This window comes from Netta rufina (assembly GCF_964035555.1).
Source record: "Netta rufina genome assembly, chromosome: 4".
NCBI lineage: Eukaryota > Metazoa > Chordata > Aves > Anseriformes > Anatidae > Netta > Netta rufina.
Window position 1 is genome coordinate 58,320,073 of NC_140127.1, and position 17,433 is coordinate 58,337,505.

Sequence of the window (17,433 nt, forward strand, 5' to 3'; positions counted from 1 at the left end):
AGCGCCTTATGCCCCCTCAGACGCCTGTAGTTGTTCCGTGAGATGCTTTTCTTTCCCTCTGATGCTACCTCTTATGCTGTCTGAATCTATATAGGTGAAAGAAATGAAGGAGCAGATGGACTAGCCTTATAAAAATAGCGCTGGGATAATATAGTGCAAGCAAACTGACACTGAATGATCCATCCCACAGACGCGCTCCGAGTTTACTTTTGTAGTAACTGAGCTAATGAACAAAACTAAGGATTATTTGAGCAATAATATCGCCTATTCGCGCTTTGTTCCTAACGATTGCTGAAGATACAAAGCAAATAAAAGCTACCAGATGCAGCAAATTCTCCTGAGCCTAAGAAAGCAAAATTGTAATGTTGCAAATGTAAATGCTGGCATTGCAGCTTAATACACATATAAACCGAGCGATCTATATTGTGCGATCATCATTTTTTAAGAAAGGCTGGAGCCCAGAGACTACCAAATGTTCTCATCTGCAGTGTATCAGCAGTTCTCAGTCATCAGTTGCTGTACAGATAATAATTCTAATTGAAGAATCATTACATGAATCCATATGTGAATGATAGATGAGCTATAGCCCTTTGTTCACGATGCTTTAAAATCCGAGTTGCTGTTTTCACTGTTTATAAGGGGTGATTAGATTGCCTCTTATTTTAAGATGCAGCATTTTAATCAACCTGGCTTGGCAGGGTTTGGGATCTGAAGGAAAAACAGTGTATGTAGCTGGCTGGTTTTTAAACAATAGCTATTTAAAGGCTTGAATTAGTTACAAAGTGACTCCTCAGAGAGAACCTTTGTTCAAATGGTTTTAATTTTGAAACCAGAGCTTGAAAAATTGTGCTGTATCTGCTCTGTAATAATTGTTTTTCACACATTACACTTTTTTATCCCTCAAAGATAACAACATAAATTTTAGTGCAGTTTAATAATGCTGTTTAAAAATTAGTTACAGAAGCATTTGCTTTGTCATAGTCACTCATCAAGCACCTGTCATATCAAAGCACCAGTGATGTACTTGTCCTGATGGATCAGCCTCAGTGTTCTGGACCTGTTTCCCTCTAGCTGGACCAAGCATTTAACACTCTTTTTGGGATCCTAAAGTCAAGTTCTTGATCAAATTAAGATGGGTTTGATAATTTCATCTGCTGCTGAACAGGAGTCTTCACTATACCACAATTCAGCTAAGTTCATCAGCGTGTCATCAGAGCTGATCTGGTTCAGAAGCTGAATTTCTTTCTTAACCTTGATTGTGAAACTTTATTTGCCTTTAGAATCTGGTTTCAAATCCATTCTGAGTTGGCTATAACAAAATGTCTTTTTTTTTTTTCTTTTTTTTTTTTAATTAAGCCTAATGGGAATAGAATAACTACAGTGACTTCACTGTATTCATTGGCTTCACTGGCTGCTACATCTCCTGTTGCTCTTTCTCAAAGAGCTTCAAAGATCAGGCTCCCTTCTTACACTGACCATTGGTTGAGGTGGGAAGTTGGTCTTGCACAAATAACGTTATGGCAACAGAGGTGTGTGCATTCTTAATTATTCTGTCTCTAGGCATCCGAAGTAGGAACACACTAAATGGTCGGGAATTCAAACAAGCATGGAGTGTTTCTACTGAATGATTCTTTCCAAAAGCTGCTTCACGGGCACATTTCTTGTCTTTGGAAGGTGCCAGAAGAGCAAACAGCTAAAAGAGAAGGAAAAAGAGCAAGGTCTCTGATATTTTGGAAGGTTTCTATATTGGTTATATGTGTTTGGCTTTTGCTATGCGTGAAGTTCTTGCTGTAAACTCTTCAAAAATATTTGCAGTTGTTTTTATCCTGTACCTAAACTGTTTTGCTCTGGGGTCTGAATGCAGTGAAGTGACACCTCCGCAGGTGGGGAGTGCTGCCCTGGCACCGAGGCTGGTGGATCCCACTCAAATCCAGAGGTGAGGTCTGGCTGCAGGAGGAGAGAGCAGTGCCCACGCGGAGGAAGGCATCCCGCATAAGTACTGATATCAGACTGCCAAGCACAAACTGCAAGTGGCTGGGGGGGTGAGGGGCCTGGGATGCAGTTAAAGATGCATAAATAGAGGATTAGGAAAGTGTATGGGAAGGTTATAAAAATAGAAATAGCCTGAAATGCTTGCGGTGCAGCTGAGGAGGTGAGCGAGTCTTCAGCGGGATCTGAAGATGCATTGTAAAGTCCTGACCTGCTGCACTGTGCTAAACATCAACCATGTGCAGTGCCAGACAACAGTGCCAAAACAGCTCGCATTTTACACCCCGTCTCCTAATATTATTAATTTCTATCACTCGTGTATCTTCCTTTGAAACTTTTCTCCCCCTTTTCACCCTATTTTTGTGTGTGTGGTGTACTACTGCATAAGAAGAAGGCCGGGGGAAGGCTGCCGACCAGCACATTGCCCCCCTGTTGTTTCAGAGCTACGCGGGCATGAAATGGAGCGGAGCACAGGACAGCAGCAGGTGCGAGCGCACATGCCGTGAGCTTTTTTTGTTAGAGGCTTTATAACCAGTAAACGGGTCTGAATACAGAAACGTTTGTTAATAATGATATAACTGATGCCATTAAAGCTCAAGCTCGCATTCCAGGCAGATGGCACAAACTGTCACGCTCCATTTTTCTGTTCATTTTTACTTTAAAAAATTGCAGCCGAGCGTTAACTCTGTGAGCTGTATCGAGGTGTGTCAGCACCTTGGGCTGCAGAAGAAGCTGCACAGCATGGCCACCACCTAGCAGTGGATGGTCCGGCCGGGCCCCAGGCAGTTCCTCTCGCCTCTCTGGAGGGGTCCCTAGAAATTTCAGCCTCATTTGCTCCAAGACCTCTAAAAGTGACACATTCCTCGGTGATGTCTGGCCTCAGAAGGAGCTGGTTGTGGCTACTGCCGACTGTTGTAGGCCACACGCACCCTTCAGAGTGCCTTGTGGTGACTTTCTGGATCAACGTGCTCCTCACAGGTAAATAGTTTCTGTTTTCACACTGAGATTGGCAGGACAAGTGCTGCTTTATTGCTGGAACACCCTTTATCAGCATTAAAACCTTGCGGTGAGCAAAACATTACCGCTGCCTCAGCAAGACAGCAAGGCCCTGGGGGTCTCCTCACAGAGAGGAGCGGGCTCGAGGGTGTTTGAGCTTCCATGTCAGCAGTGTTGGTGGGCTTCAAGCTCCAAACACGGACGTGTCCTTGCTGCTGCCAGGCAGGGCAGGGGCTGTGGTGGCCCTTCGAAGGGACAGGTTGGGCAGGAGGGTACAGCGCTGCTGGCCTTCAGGGGTTTGGTCTGCTGATCCAGGGGAGAGGTCTGGTTTCTCTTCTCTTGGGAAGGAGAGACAATAAAAAGGTATTTTTGTTGTGGAAGCAAGCAGCCGTGACTCAGAGTGCTCCCGGGGCTCTGCTCAGCAGAGTTACAAGATGCTGCTTTAATTTAGTCCCTAAAACTGCATTTCTGAGGCTCCCTGCACCTTGTTCTTGTGTGAGCCCCTTTTCCTGCACACACAGGCCCTGCTTTTCCCCTACCTTGCACTTTCTGCAGGTTTTTGCATCTGTGCAAATGTTGCTTGGGCTCACCCTTTTTGATGTGATACCACTTAGCATATATGCTGCATTTACTTGGCACTGTAGTGGGGGCAAGGCAGCGGGGAATCGAGCCAGTTGTTTGCATCTGCCTCCAAAGGACCGCTAGGTCAAACCTCCTCCTCGTGTCCGCGATCCTCTGCCATTAGCAGCTGTTAGTGAGTGTTAGCGCATCGTATTTTTTCCTCTTGAGGCCGAGCACATTATCTCTACAACACTCCAGCACCTTGCTGGGAGCATGCCACAGTTCTGTTCGGGAGTGTTTTGTTAATGCCGGTGACCTTGATGGTGTGACCACAACACCTGCTTTACCTGATAAGATCATTAATTTTTCTCCGCAGCCTTTGTGTTGGGTATAAGCAAATCTTCATTTGTACCTGGAAAACATTGCCCAAGCGTCAGCTTATGGGAGCGCTGACCTGTATCTCCCCGTATTTTTTAAGGCATTAAATAGCCAATTAGAAGAAATCGCTTCAATAAAAGCGGGGCGAGCGTGAGCTCCTCGCCAGCTGAAGTGGAGCGCGGCAGCGCGGGGATCAATGGCGCGGCCTTTCAGCTGTCACTCTGCCGCCGCGGCAGCTGCCTGTCAGCCGGGGTGACAGCGGAGAGCGGATCTATCCTCCTCCCTGGCCTGCGGAGATAAGCTGCCCCTGCACAATAAACGCGCTCCCAAAATAGCCACGCTGGGAAGAGCAGGGTGTTTTTTAATGACAAGCGTCCCTGCTGCCAGCCCCTCGCTTGTTTACCAGGTTGCTGTCACCTGGCGGCTTCAACTTCTTCCTCCAGTTCTGCCCCACCACAGCAGTGCAGGTATTGACTGCATGCATGGGGCAGTCCTTGAGCTCTTCTCGCTCTCCCTCACCCTTACACTGGATGTGGAAAATGGATTTCTGTGGCAGAAGTCCCATGCTTTGGGGCTTTCTTCCCCTGGTCGGATGTCCCACGAGATGCTTGTGCAGGCTTCTTGGCTCTCCAGTCACACTGGGGCTGAGGTTGCTGCTGTTCTTCTGCCTTACAGTACAGTATTTGTGTTTGGGAGTCTGTGAGTCTTCAGTGACCTCATTTCCTCAGTAAAAATAGAGCAGCGTAAGCGTTGTGACATGAAAGTGCAGAGGACGCCAGTGTCTCAGAAGATTGATTGTATCACCGGTCTGGGCCTAGAGCACGTACATCATAAGGGACTTGCTTTGAGGTCGTCCCCAAAAAAAAGCAGTAGAGACTAGCAGCTGGCATAAGGAGGGAGAAAGCTGATCTCAGAGAGCTTTACACACACACACACACACACACACACACACACACACACACACAGTTAAATCATTTAATTTAAAAATTCAATATCATGATTTTATTTTATGATCTTGGTTGTGAAACACTTGCAATTATTTTTTAGTTTTGCTTGACATCTACAAAGCCTGTAACAAAAAGTGTAGTTTCCTCCATCCTTCCATGAGATCAAGCTACACAAAGTATCCTTCTTACTTTATAGACGAGAAAGCAAAGGCAGAAGGAGCACTGAGGGGTATCAACAGGCATCTGACTCCATGCTGGCCCTCGGCCCTGCCCCAGGGAGCTCCCAGCAGCAGATAGAAGGAGATGGGCTGGGCACAGGACAGGTAGCCCCCTACCCACACAGTCCCTGTGCCAGCACTTCTCTCTAATCTGCAGGTCACTTCCACTCTTCTTTTTTCATCTGTTTGCTGTTGAAATGAGGATAAACATGCTTTTGCCTGAGTAAGGTTTGCCGTAGGATTCGAAAGACCAAATGCCATGTTACGGCAGATATGGGGATGAAATCAGCAGCTCCCTTTTTCCAGGCTGATGTTTGTGACTCGCTAGCCTCTTTGATTGTTTCAAAGGGTCCAGGATAAAAGGTGCTTTGGAAACATGAAGACCTCTGATTTCCTTCCAGAGGTACGGTGCAGGAGCAGGGAAGTAACACTTCGCCATCAGCATTTCTATCGTGCTCAGGTTACGGCCAGAAAATGCCAGTTTTCCGGCCTGTCAGCAGATATTTTTCTGAAGTATTTGAAGTACCTCAGCAATGTTACTTACATAGTCTCTTGTGCACTGGCAATCCTGCCTTTGAAGTTGATGGTTTTAGGAAAGTTAAATACATCTTGCTTGAAGTCAAGCAAATAACTTTTCCACATGCAATCAAAGTCCGGTAATATTATAAAACATAGTTAAGCAGTTACTTGTAGCTTTCCAGAAAGCAATGTAAAATAAAATTTTGACAGTGAAAATTTCAGCACTATCAGTTAATCAGAAACCATTTGTGTTCTTTGTGGTCCTGTCTCCGAGCAGATCTTTCTGTCTGATGCTTAACAGGGGGAGAGCAGAGCAGCAACGTGCCCTGCAGCTCCACAGGGGTTTGCTCTGTTTTACAATGAGGTTATAATTTTCATCCAAAGTTTGGGCATTACTGAGCTCCATTGCAAGGTCTCAACAACAAAATAGAGGGCATAGAAAAATATCTGAAATTAGTAGAGCACATATACAAATATATGAAATAAAAGGCAAAAAACAAGTAATTTCTGAGATATATTTAAGATAAAATCCTAATTATTTATTAGATTTGAACTATTCTCTTAGTTAAGTAGGTGCCATAAATCCTGATCACCTACCTAAGGCACACTTAATCCATCTTGACACAAAATTTTCCTTATGATTTCACGTTTCACTTGGATGCTTTCAGTAGTACCCACATATCCTCACAAGACTTTTGTGAAATCCTGATGTTTTAAATAGTCAATAGCAATAACAGCTGCATTTAGAAATGGCAGACATTCAAAAACAGAGGCGCTTTTTCTTCTAAGTGATAAACACTTGCTGCAGGCAGCCACAAGCCATGCGCTCAGCCTTTCGGGCAAGCTGGTGTTTGCAAACAGCCTGAACACAGGCGGCGATTGATCGCGGCCACTCGGCTGGCCAAGCACAGGCAGCTCCCAGCTGAATTGTTCCCTCTCGCCGCTGCCCTTTATTTAACCGCTTGTTAAATGGAAGAAAGATAGCACAGGCCTGAGATAAAACACTGCTGTTTGGGAAAGCCTTTGCCCATATCCAATTATACATTAATACAGCTTGCAGGAGCGTGGTCTGATCCTGCTGGCTGTGGAGAACCTGCAGAAAGTACTTGGCACCATCCTGGGCAAAGACCGTGGCTCCTCGTGGATCTTCCAGTCTCCGCACCAGCTTTTCCCAAAGATATTTAGCCCCTCTAAGCTGTAAGCCTGTCTGGTTCCCCTGAGTGAAGTTTTCTAGTTAACAGTAAAAGCAGTAGTAATAATAATTTAAAAGGGCAAAGATGGGCACAGGGAGTAGACAAATTAATGCATTTAGATCGTAGGTTTACTAAGACAGCAACTGTGTTGCTCCATGCTGGTCAGTGACCATGCCTTTAACGACCAAAATTGGTTACGAAAAGCCCCCAGAATGCTTGATCCAACAAGTCCCAGCATATTTCCACCCTAGTGTATTTCCAAACTGCTCTTAGGAGCACTGATGCTATGATGGATGGCACCTTGCTTGAAAGCTCCCTTCCCGAAAAGCACAAGACTGCCAATATTTGTGAGCTTTACTTACACAGGTCAGCAAATATAATAGGCAAATATGCAGAGCAAAATGCATTTTGATTGATTAGATCAGCTTTGGAGAGAAGGCACGAGTTCTTCTTTACAGATATTTTTCTTTTTATCTTTCCAACTTTGCTGCTTGTTAGTGCATGTGGAGTTTTTTGCACGTATTTTTAAATGCTGGTGAGTGTGAAAGACATAGGAAAAGCTTTTCAGTGGATTTTCTCTCATTTTAATTGAAGTGAGGTCAGACCTAATGCTGACCTAGTGATGTCGTGTTAAACTCCAACGTGCATATTTCCCAAGTCCTTAGGGTATTGTTGAAAATCAACCTAAACCACAGCACGAGAAGCGCAACTAAGAATCTCATCTTTATAAGTATTTCGAGTGATGGTTATCACTTGTTTTGTTTTTTTTTTTTGTCTTTAATCTGCATAAACATACTTGGGAACAGGCCAGCTTTTTCCATGTAAAATTGTCACCAATAGGTGGTGCTAAGTATTTCCAAATTCAGTCCGGGTTGGTCCCCTTTGTTCCTCAAGCAAATTCTGCCTGCCTCATCTTCCTGGCAGATCTTTCTCAAAGCCTGTTCTTGACGATATGTGGTTCCCAACAGATTAATCTAATCTCTCCGTACTCCTCCTTCGCCGCTCTGACCTTTCGTTGCTCTTGCAGGCTGGTCTTTGGGCTCTCCCTGCGCTCTCGCAGCCAGCTGTCAGGCAGCGCTCCTGGGAACGCGGCTTCCACGCGCGGGGTTTTGGCTGTGCTCCCGAAGAACTTACCTTGGTCTTTGTTCGAAGTTCTCTCATCTTGGCTGTACTTTTCCACTCTTTCTGGAAAAAAATACATCATTTTCACTCAAACGCATCTTTGATGCACCTTTTAAAAATCCTGCTTTTGAAAGCAAAAGGGGAAATGTAAAGAAAGAGAAAGGTCATATAAATATAAAGCAGAGTCATTCAAATGGTACAGAATAACCGGTGACTTCAGTCTTTTATCTAAGCAAGAACGTTCTTTAAGCTCATTGATTCAGAATTCAGACTGATAGATATTTTCTGTTTCCAGTGACTGTCAGAGCATCACTCCAGCTAGCAGGTATGGCAGTGCTGATTCTCCTGGTGTAAGCCACGGCATCAGATTTGCGTGGATGGAAGAAGCAGGCTGCTCACTGCCCTGCTGTCAGAACAGCACGTTACACTGCCCAGGGCTCTCTGCTGGAGCCAAGAAGTCACACAGGCATGGAAAGGCTCGGGTTGGAAGAGACCTGAAGGATCATTTGGTTCCAGCTCCCCTGCCATGCATGGAGATGCTGCCCACTAGGTCACATTGGCCAAGGCCCCGTCCAGCCTGCAGAGTGCCAGTGGCTCCTGGACCAGTGCAGGACCACGCGAGCCAAGCCTCCACGCTGGGGATCAGGGTACTGAGCTTTGTGGCTGTGATCCTCAGGGTGCCTACTTGCATTTGGAGCAGCACAGTGTGCTAGGAAAACTTGGTATAGCAAGGCTTTCACTGGGACAGAGGCAAGAAATGTTCAGTTTCTGGATCTCCTTTGAATTTAGGTATCCCTCACCTGGAGCCCCACAGCTTGGGTGGCTTTGGACACAGGCACCTTTTGAGCTTGGGACCCACCAGAATAAGGCAGCAGCCAAGCACTCTGAGGGGTGGCCACATCACCTGCAGGTGATGCCTGAATTCCCAAGCTGTGCAATGCAGCCTGCTCCACTTCAGGCAGAATCCTTCTTCTCTGAAAGGTCAAGACGCAAGAAGGGATGCCTCAATCTTTCAGTCTAGCACCTCTGCATCAGCAACTCTCCCTCCAGCCTACCCTGAGCTAGCTGTTACCGATCCTTCCTCCTGCCAGTGGGAGGGAAGAGTCTCGTGCCCTCTCACGTGGCCTTCAAGGTCCATCTGATACTTTGCTGAGGTTTCAGTGTCCTGCACCTAGACCCCATGCAGAGAGCTATTAGCTTACTTTCCAAGCCTGATTTTTTTTTTCTTTCCTTCAAAGCAATGCCTAAACCGCAGCTTCTGATGTCTGCATTGCTCTAGATAAAATCTTGCTGACCCCGTGAGAGATTTCACAACAAAAGAAATTATTTTGTTGCACCGGTATGATTTATGAGTATTGAAATGTAGACAAGAATCCTAGCAAGGGAAACAGACATCTGATATGACAAAAAAAAAAAAAAAAAAAGATACTGTTTAGGTGCACAAATCGGAAACATTGGCTTCCCTGTTACAGCTCTGAATAAACCAGATCAAGTTAACCATATGACCCAAAACATAATGGAGTGTTTGCATTAATCTTAAAGACTACAGAAAATCAGTAAATCAGTGTCTGGAAGGTTAAAACAGATTTCCTGAGCTTGAATACTCATCTTTTGTCTCCTGTAGGTGTTGTGCTAACCTAGCTGTGTTGCAGAGGTTGGTGAAGCAACCTTCTTTCACTTCATATCACTGCAAGTCCCAGTGTAAGACATGTAAATGCACTGAAGTAAGTAAAATCATCTAGGAAGAGGAACTTTCCCGATGCATGACGGAATATACAAGGGAAGAGAAAGACACAGAAATGAGTGGAAAGTCAGATCTACTCTAAATAAGCATTATCCTGAGAAAAAGCCTGGAGAGGCAGTTTTTGAATTATACTGTCTGGAAGAGACTTGGCAGAAGCAAAGAAACTGTCCTTGTTTACTTAGTCCCTCCAATTCCCAAAGGAATGGGGTTAAACATTTTGTAAGGAGCATCATTGCATCAGTTTCTCCTAAGCAGAGTAACTTGCAAGGCCTCCACATATTTTGGTCAGAAAAAAAAATATCTTGTGTTTGCTGATTTGCAGCCTCTTTAGGGTCAGTTTTTAAAAGATTTTCTAACCTTGTCCTTTTTTTTTTCCAGAGTGGTCTGTCTTATCAGGCTTGTCTCGGGTGGGTACATATTGTCACTCCTCTGCCAGGTAGGAGCAGATTAGAAACTTTGCAGGTTGCTCTCCTGTTGATCAAGAAACTGGTGTGGTAGGAATACGTCTTTTGAATTTGTTTCCTTTACCTGCACACAGAGTGTGTGTGTAGATACAGACAGAAAACAGATTCAACAAAATCCCATGTCAAGCTGTGTGTCAAGCCAGTGCTGTCCGAGCCTCCTCTGTGCTGTTGGTACATCACTGATGTGCACGTTTATTTGCTTATTTAACCTTGATAGAGATCGAAGAGAATTAAGCTTAAATAGAGATGTGCAAAGATTGCTTGGTACCATTAAATGTAATGTCTTTTCCACTAATAGTTAAAACGATTTTGGTCTAAAGCATTCTTGACTCAGCTTAAGGTTATGACAGCCAAAAAAAGACGTTTTATGTCTTTCTGCTGTTTCCCAGTTTAGAAGCTTTCTTTATTCATTGTTGTGTTTCTTTGCTCTGTATTAGAAGGTTCCAACTTGTTTTTCCTGTTTCCCAGCGTTCCTAATAAAAACTTCAGCAATAAAAAAGCAATAAAAGATAAATTCACTTTTCAGAAGGGATTTTATCATTCACTCTCCAGGCATGCCTAAATCCACCCCCACCCCAAATCCACAAATCCCAAATCATGATTTATGTTCAGGGATCACAGCAGAAGGTACAGCTGGTGGTGTCTCCCAACCTTTATTCACATCATTAACCACGAGGGAATAAAACTTGGAATTAGCTGAATAGGTGCATATTTTGTAAGCTTCATGCAAAGATTTTTGTATATTATAATACTTTATCATGGAATGACTAAGCAACTACTTTTTTTTCTCCAATCTATAAGTGTTATTGCATAGAACTAATGCTACTCACAAGATGAGCCATGCACACAAGGAAAGGCAAGTGCACATAACAAAATCACATTGTAAAAATAGTTCTGCATTCCAACCCATCATTTAAAGAAATGAGGGAGGATGATTCGTCAGCTGGGTGACTGAAGCAGTTGTGTGGGTGCTGCACTCGGTGACTGTGTTGTGCATGGGAACAGGACGGGATGGGATGGGACGGGACGGGACGGGACGGGACGGGATGGGATGGGATGGGATGGGTGGGCAAGCACCACCAGCAGAACCAGGCACTGGTGGGCAGCAGGGTCTTGGCCTGACCCACGTCTCCCTCGACCAATACAGCTGGCCTGACGTGAGTGGGATGCAGAGTTTCACTTCTTTAAAAGGCTGCCATGGTCGTTTTCATCCTTTCCTGGAGCAAAGCTGAAACTTTTTGGCCAAACTGCCCAGAGCAGTTAGCTGGAGCAGGTCTGCAGGGACTATCCTCAGGGATGCAGGTGAGCATCACACCCAAACTCAGCAAGGTTTTGCCAGCCTGAACAGAGCCCACAGTGGATATGTGCACATGAAGGAAGGTGTGGTGGGCTGGTTTTCTGACCGCCAGGCCTCAGCCTTGCACTTATTCAGCTAACCAGCCCAGAGGTCCCAAGGAGTTAAGCGCAGACATCATTTTTTTCTCTGATAGCAGGCTGGGGATCTGCGGGCAGAGTTCAGCCATGATGCTAAAACCCCATTCAAGCAGAAATGTCACGTTATTTACTTTCTAAAACAACGCTCTTATTACAAAGACATGTTAGGAGTGAAAATACGACAGCATCTATTTTGGGTTGTCATTGATCTTTAATTTGCTGTGACCTGAAGGTTTTCTATGTAGTCAGTGCTTTTTGGCCAAAATATATGACTGCAGGGAAATGAGTAAATGAGTGCCAGAGATGTTCTTTTTTTCCTATGAAAAGACTGAAATTGCTTTGTGTAAATGTGTGGAAAATGCTGATATTTTGTTTCTATAAATACTTTGCCTCCTGCGTGCTGTATTTCATTTGTGCTGTTTCCTAGGAGTATTTGGCTTCTTATCACTTTTACGCAGGGTGCTGAATACAAATGAGCTACAGTTTACCCAGCAACCAATCTGAGGAGCATTTGTGGCTGTTGTGCATTTCCTGAGCAAGAGTAACTACTGAATGAAGCAGATTACCCTGTAGCCTTGCAAAACATTGAGGATTATAAAACATGCATTTAGTGGATAAATACACAGAGGAAAATGCACAGACACTCTCTGTTTCTATATGCGGATGTGTGCATATATGAATATATCTGGGTGATGTTAAAAAAAAAAGTCCATCATTTTTAATGAGAGTTTAAATATAGGCAAGGAAAAAAACCTCACAGTTGCATGGTTGCATTTCTTACTCTCAGTGACACCACCTACAAGCAGGCTCCTTGTTTACGGAGCCTATAAACAGAGCTCTGCTATCACGGACTCAAATGATCCCAGGATAATCCAGGCTGAAGAAACCTCAGGAGGTCTCCAGCCCAACCTCGTCTCAGAGCAGTGCCAGCTCTGAGGTCAGACCAGGTTGCTCGGGGTCATTACTGCCGTTTCTCGAAGCCCCCAGGGATGGAGATTGCACAGCCCCTCCAGGCTGTCCCACCGCCCGACTGCCCTCCTGGGGAAAGCCTCTCCCGTGCATCCAGTCTGCACCCCTCTCGTTTCATCACATGCTGTCTCTCATCCTCCTTCCATGAGGTAAGAGCGAAGAGCCTGGTCATCTCCTTGATGACCTCCTCGTGGGTGCTGGAGGACTCCTGGAAGGTGCCCCCGAACCACCTCTCCTCTAGGCTGAAGGATCCCGGCTTGGCCTCTCCTCACAGGGAGGTGCTGCAGCCCCCATGGAGCTCACCCCTGCTGCTCGTCCTCTGGCTTTTATTTGAGGCTCAAGGCGTCTGGGATTAAACCTGCCTTCCTTGTATCGGGATATACATCGGGATATACATCAGGATAAGCTTCTTAGTGCACTGAATGAGGGTGTATGTCATGGTAAACGTAGGTAAGTGAAGCCGCTAAGCACAAAACATGCTTTAACATGGTGTAATGTCAGTAGCTACAGAACCCATTTAGTGAAAATACGACTTACATCCTTCAATTTTAAGCCTGTAGCACAGTAGTTACCACACTTGATTTTCATAGGATTGGGATAAGAGGAAAAGAACTGAGGGCTTCTTGCATGAAAATGAGCATAGCAAGCCATGGAGGAGCTGCTTTCCAGCCTGATGTTCTCCAGGTGGGAAGGATGAGCAGCTGGGCTCTCAGCCACTCATCTTCACGTAGCTGCTTCATAAAGAAAGAGCTGGCGAGGGGACAGAAACATCTACAAGTACTCCAGTGTACAAATGCTGTGGTGGAAACAGAGCTCTTAAGATATAAAACCAAGCAAGATAGACTTACAAGGGAGAGAGAGGAGCACACAGGAAACGACAAGGCCCCTTCCCCTTCAGGCAGCACCACCCCCTTTACACTTCCAGCAGCATTTAGCACATCTAGGCTCTGGAACAGACCAAAATCACGTAGAAATTAGGATGAAGATGAGAAAATCTATCAAGGATGACACCAAATGCCATGCTGCCGATATAGCCAAGCTGCTTCAGTCTTGGGCTGTTCTTTCTGTCCTCCTTTGCTGTGAAAATGGGGTCTAACTTACCTGAAATTCAGAAAATATTCATAGCACTTTCTAGCATATATAAAGCTATGTCAGATTAAGTCCGACTCCTTTGACTAAAACTGGTGTTTGCAACCTACAAGCTGGGTAATGTCTGTTGTGTGACAGACATCATCTCTATCTTTGACTCAGATGTGCAGAAGCCAAGATATTTCGGTGTCCCTTTCAGCAGGACTGGGAATGCAGAGAATTGGTGCTTTTCTGAAGTGGTTCAGTGCACGTGGAATCAAGCAAAATTGGGGTGAAGTGGTCAGGGGGCTGCAGCTGATCAAATAGCATTAAAACTTGTTAGCTGATTGTAGAACTTCTCAGTAAACAGGTACATACAAGGCAAAATCTGACCTTCTTTATCTGAACAGTCCCCTGCCATAATTCCCACAAAGGCTGCTTTCCTTCTCCCACAGCCTCCCTGTCTCTGCATCTGTTTTTTATGTGAGTTATCTGAATTATGGGTTATCTAAGGATTTCTTTTCAAATGCCTATGGTTTTGAGGGACTGCAGGTTATCTGAGCCTTGGCCATGCACAGACACAAACACCAAATACAGTATTTCAGTTTCATTGATTTCAAAGGACATAATCCATATACATTTGCTACACTTTTTTGTAGCCAGTGCTATAGATATTCTGCCCTTGAGAATATAAACGATGAATTTTACTTTCATTTACAAGTCTAATTTAGGTATTTTTTACTTTGTTTAAGGTGGAAAGAGAAAAATTAAAACTCCTAGTTGACTTTTTGCGGGTCAACTAGTGCACCAATTCTCATACAGAGTCAACCTTCACATACAAAAATCCCTTTGTTTTGTAAATTGCTGTCCTCTCTATTGGCTTTTTTTTTTTTTTTTTTTTTTTTTTTTGCCTAGTGCTGTAAAGAAATGCAACTTCTGTTATTGCACTGTCTGCTTACATTTGGGTCTATTTCCCAGAAACCTTGGATAAATTTTGAGCTCAATTGGTCTGAACCAGTTTTGAGAGGACAGAAGAGATCCCATCAGACCTCATTTGAGGGGTGGACAGGGAGCGCTCCAGCGAGACCTTTTGCCAGGTAGGACTGTAGGTGAAGCTAAGTGTGAACACCTCTGGGGAGCCCCAACTTATTCTGTTTAATCGTCTTTCCCACAGCATGCCTTCCCCAGATCCAGTGTTGGAGCCACAATGAGCCCATGTTTAGGGACCTTTTGGAAAACCTGTACGCGAGGACAATTTGCGTGACCAAATGCTCTTCTTCCAGCAGTGTGTAACATGAGCAACAATATCTGCCAAACAGAGCATGCAGCTTATGTCTGGTGTAAGAGAGGGGGGTGGAGAGCAGGGTGTCACTGCAGCAGACTGCTCTCCTGAAGTAGGATTTGGAAAGCTGTAGTTTGATTAATTCCTGAGATTTTTTTAATAGTTTTTGAAAGCATACCTTGTAGTGCTGCATTTCAGCAAGGAAAACTGCTTTCACACTTCCTTAAAAGAAAACTGCAGTAACATACCAGGTGCATGATCTGGTCCAGAAACCTTCAGAAGGCAAAAGCGAAGGACATTTAATCCTGACCAAGCAAACTAAACATTTGGTACAAAAGCTGGAGAAAATTCAAGAGAATAATAATGTACTCTGCATGTTGCAGTCCATCTCCTCTAGCAGTTGGAGTCCAAAAAGGTCACATCAACCACGAGTGAAGAAAGAAAGGAAAACACTCAGCAAAATGAATATTGCTCAGAGCATTAATTTTCCCATACTTTCTTCCACAGCAGGGTCACAAGGAATTAAGTGTCCTCGTATCAGGAACACTTCTACTGACATACTTTCATCTCACCCAATTTTTTTCCCAAATTTCTTTGGACAGGTGGTCAGTTGTGATCCAATAAAACTCAGTTTTATCTGCAAATTAACCTAGAAATTGCATTTTCTCAAACAGAAGGTTGAAATCTTTCTTCCCTTCTACACTTCTCATGTCATGTGGAGTGGGCCGATCCGTGGTTTTCTGTCCACTGTCAAAGCCACCATGAAAATACAGTGAACGGGTTTACATTAATATTATACTGAATAAAGCAGGGGGGTACAAAAAAGAGGATGAGAAGCAGATATGATACTGTGTGAGAAACACCTTCCTGATCTTGAAGGATCAGGGTTTACAACTTTCACGTCAGGATATGTCTTTTAATATTTATGTGCTCCTAAATGTCTGTGTGATTACACTTCCCTTCAATAACCAAGGTTTTGGAAAAGAGTCATTGTTAGCAGGAGTGACAATGATAATATCGTAATCCTTCAAAGTGCCAAGATGCCCAAGCCATTCTCAACTGAGAATCAGCATATTTTCCATCCAATGTCCACTTTGAGGACCATGCCCTTACACATGTGCACTTGTCCATGTTTTTGTGCACATTTGACTGTGAGGAGCACTTAAATCTATGGCATATCCTTTGTGCCTCGTATATCTGGTCAGATTTTTATGTCATGCTCATTGACATGCTGTCTGAGTGCTTCTTTCATTGTGTTACTCATTCTAAATGCCATTTTATCTATGGGTATCTGATAGCACAATCATTCATATGCAGTTGACTGCATTTATTTGTGTCATGACTTAAATGGATGCACCTGCAAGCCTACATAAAAAATCACATAAACCTATGAACTGAAATTTGAAGGAAAGCAACAGAATGCATTCTTCCTTGTTCTTTGGAGCTCTGTTTTGACACCTTTTTTCTTCTCAAGTGAAAGCATTTCATTTTTATGCAGGGCTACCGTATGGATACAGTAGACAACCCTTCTTAAACAAACAATTTCCAAATGTTGTTTTAAGGAAATGTATATATGTGCGTGGGTGCGTGTGTATGCATATTTATATTTCTACACCCCCACGCACCTGCTTTCTGTCATTCCAATGTTTGGAAACCATCGCTCATTTTTAATTTCAGCAAGACGGGGCCACCCGCTGCATCCTGCTGCTGCTCCAGGCTCTTTCTTCAGCCTCTCTCCTGCATGTGTCTCCCTTCCTTGTCCTCCTCCAGCAGCCTGGAAAGGTCGCTCCTAGGGCCCTGAGACCCCACACAGCCACCATATGGAGTGGGTCGGGTGCAGGTGAAGCTGTGCGAAGCCCAGCAAGAAGGGAGAGCAGAAAAGCCTCCTTCCTCTTCCCTGCAGATGTGGAGGTGACCAGCAAAGAAGGTGCAGCTAAATTAGAAAGCGGCTTGTCTGCAAAATTAATTGTGGCAGGGACAGCAGGTTAAAAAGCATTCCCTTCTGAAAAGAGCCTGTGTGAGACAGCTCAGCTCAAGTAGAAGTTGCGGATTTGAGTTGGGATCATAAAGTCTTGGGGATGAAATAGGTGTATATCTTTTAGAGAAGGTGTTTTATATGCCAGTAGGAATCTACAGGCATTTAAAACTTTGTAGCTATCCCACCACCTGAGACCATTCATGCCACTTGGCAAGAGTGAATACTTCGGTTTCTGCCCGGTGCCAAGACAAGAGGCAAGAGGCACAAGCTGGCACACAGGAGGCTCCATCTGAACACCAGGCAGCACTTCTGTGTCATGCAGGTGACGGAGCCCTGGCACAGGCTGCCCAGAGGCCATGGGGTCTTCTCCCTGGAGATCTCCAGAAGCCACCTGGATGTGGTGCTGGGCAAATTACTGTTCTACCCGTTTTACTTCTCACAGCTTTTTTTGCCCATTTCTTCTGCTTTACAACGAGAGTGTAAAGTGCCTGTGACCCAGCTGTAGGAAGAAAATCGAGCAGGGCTCATGGTTTGCAACAATTGCTGCGTGCCTGCCAGTGAAGTATCCTGA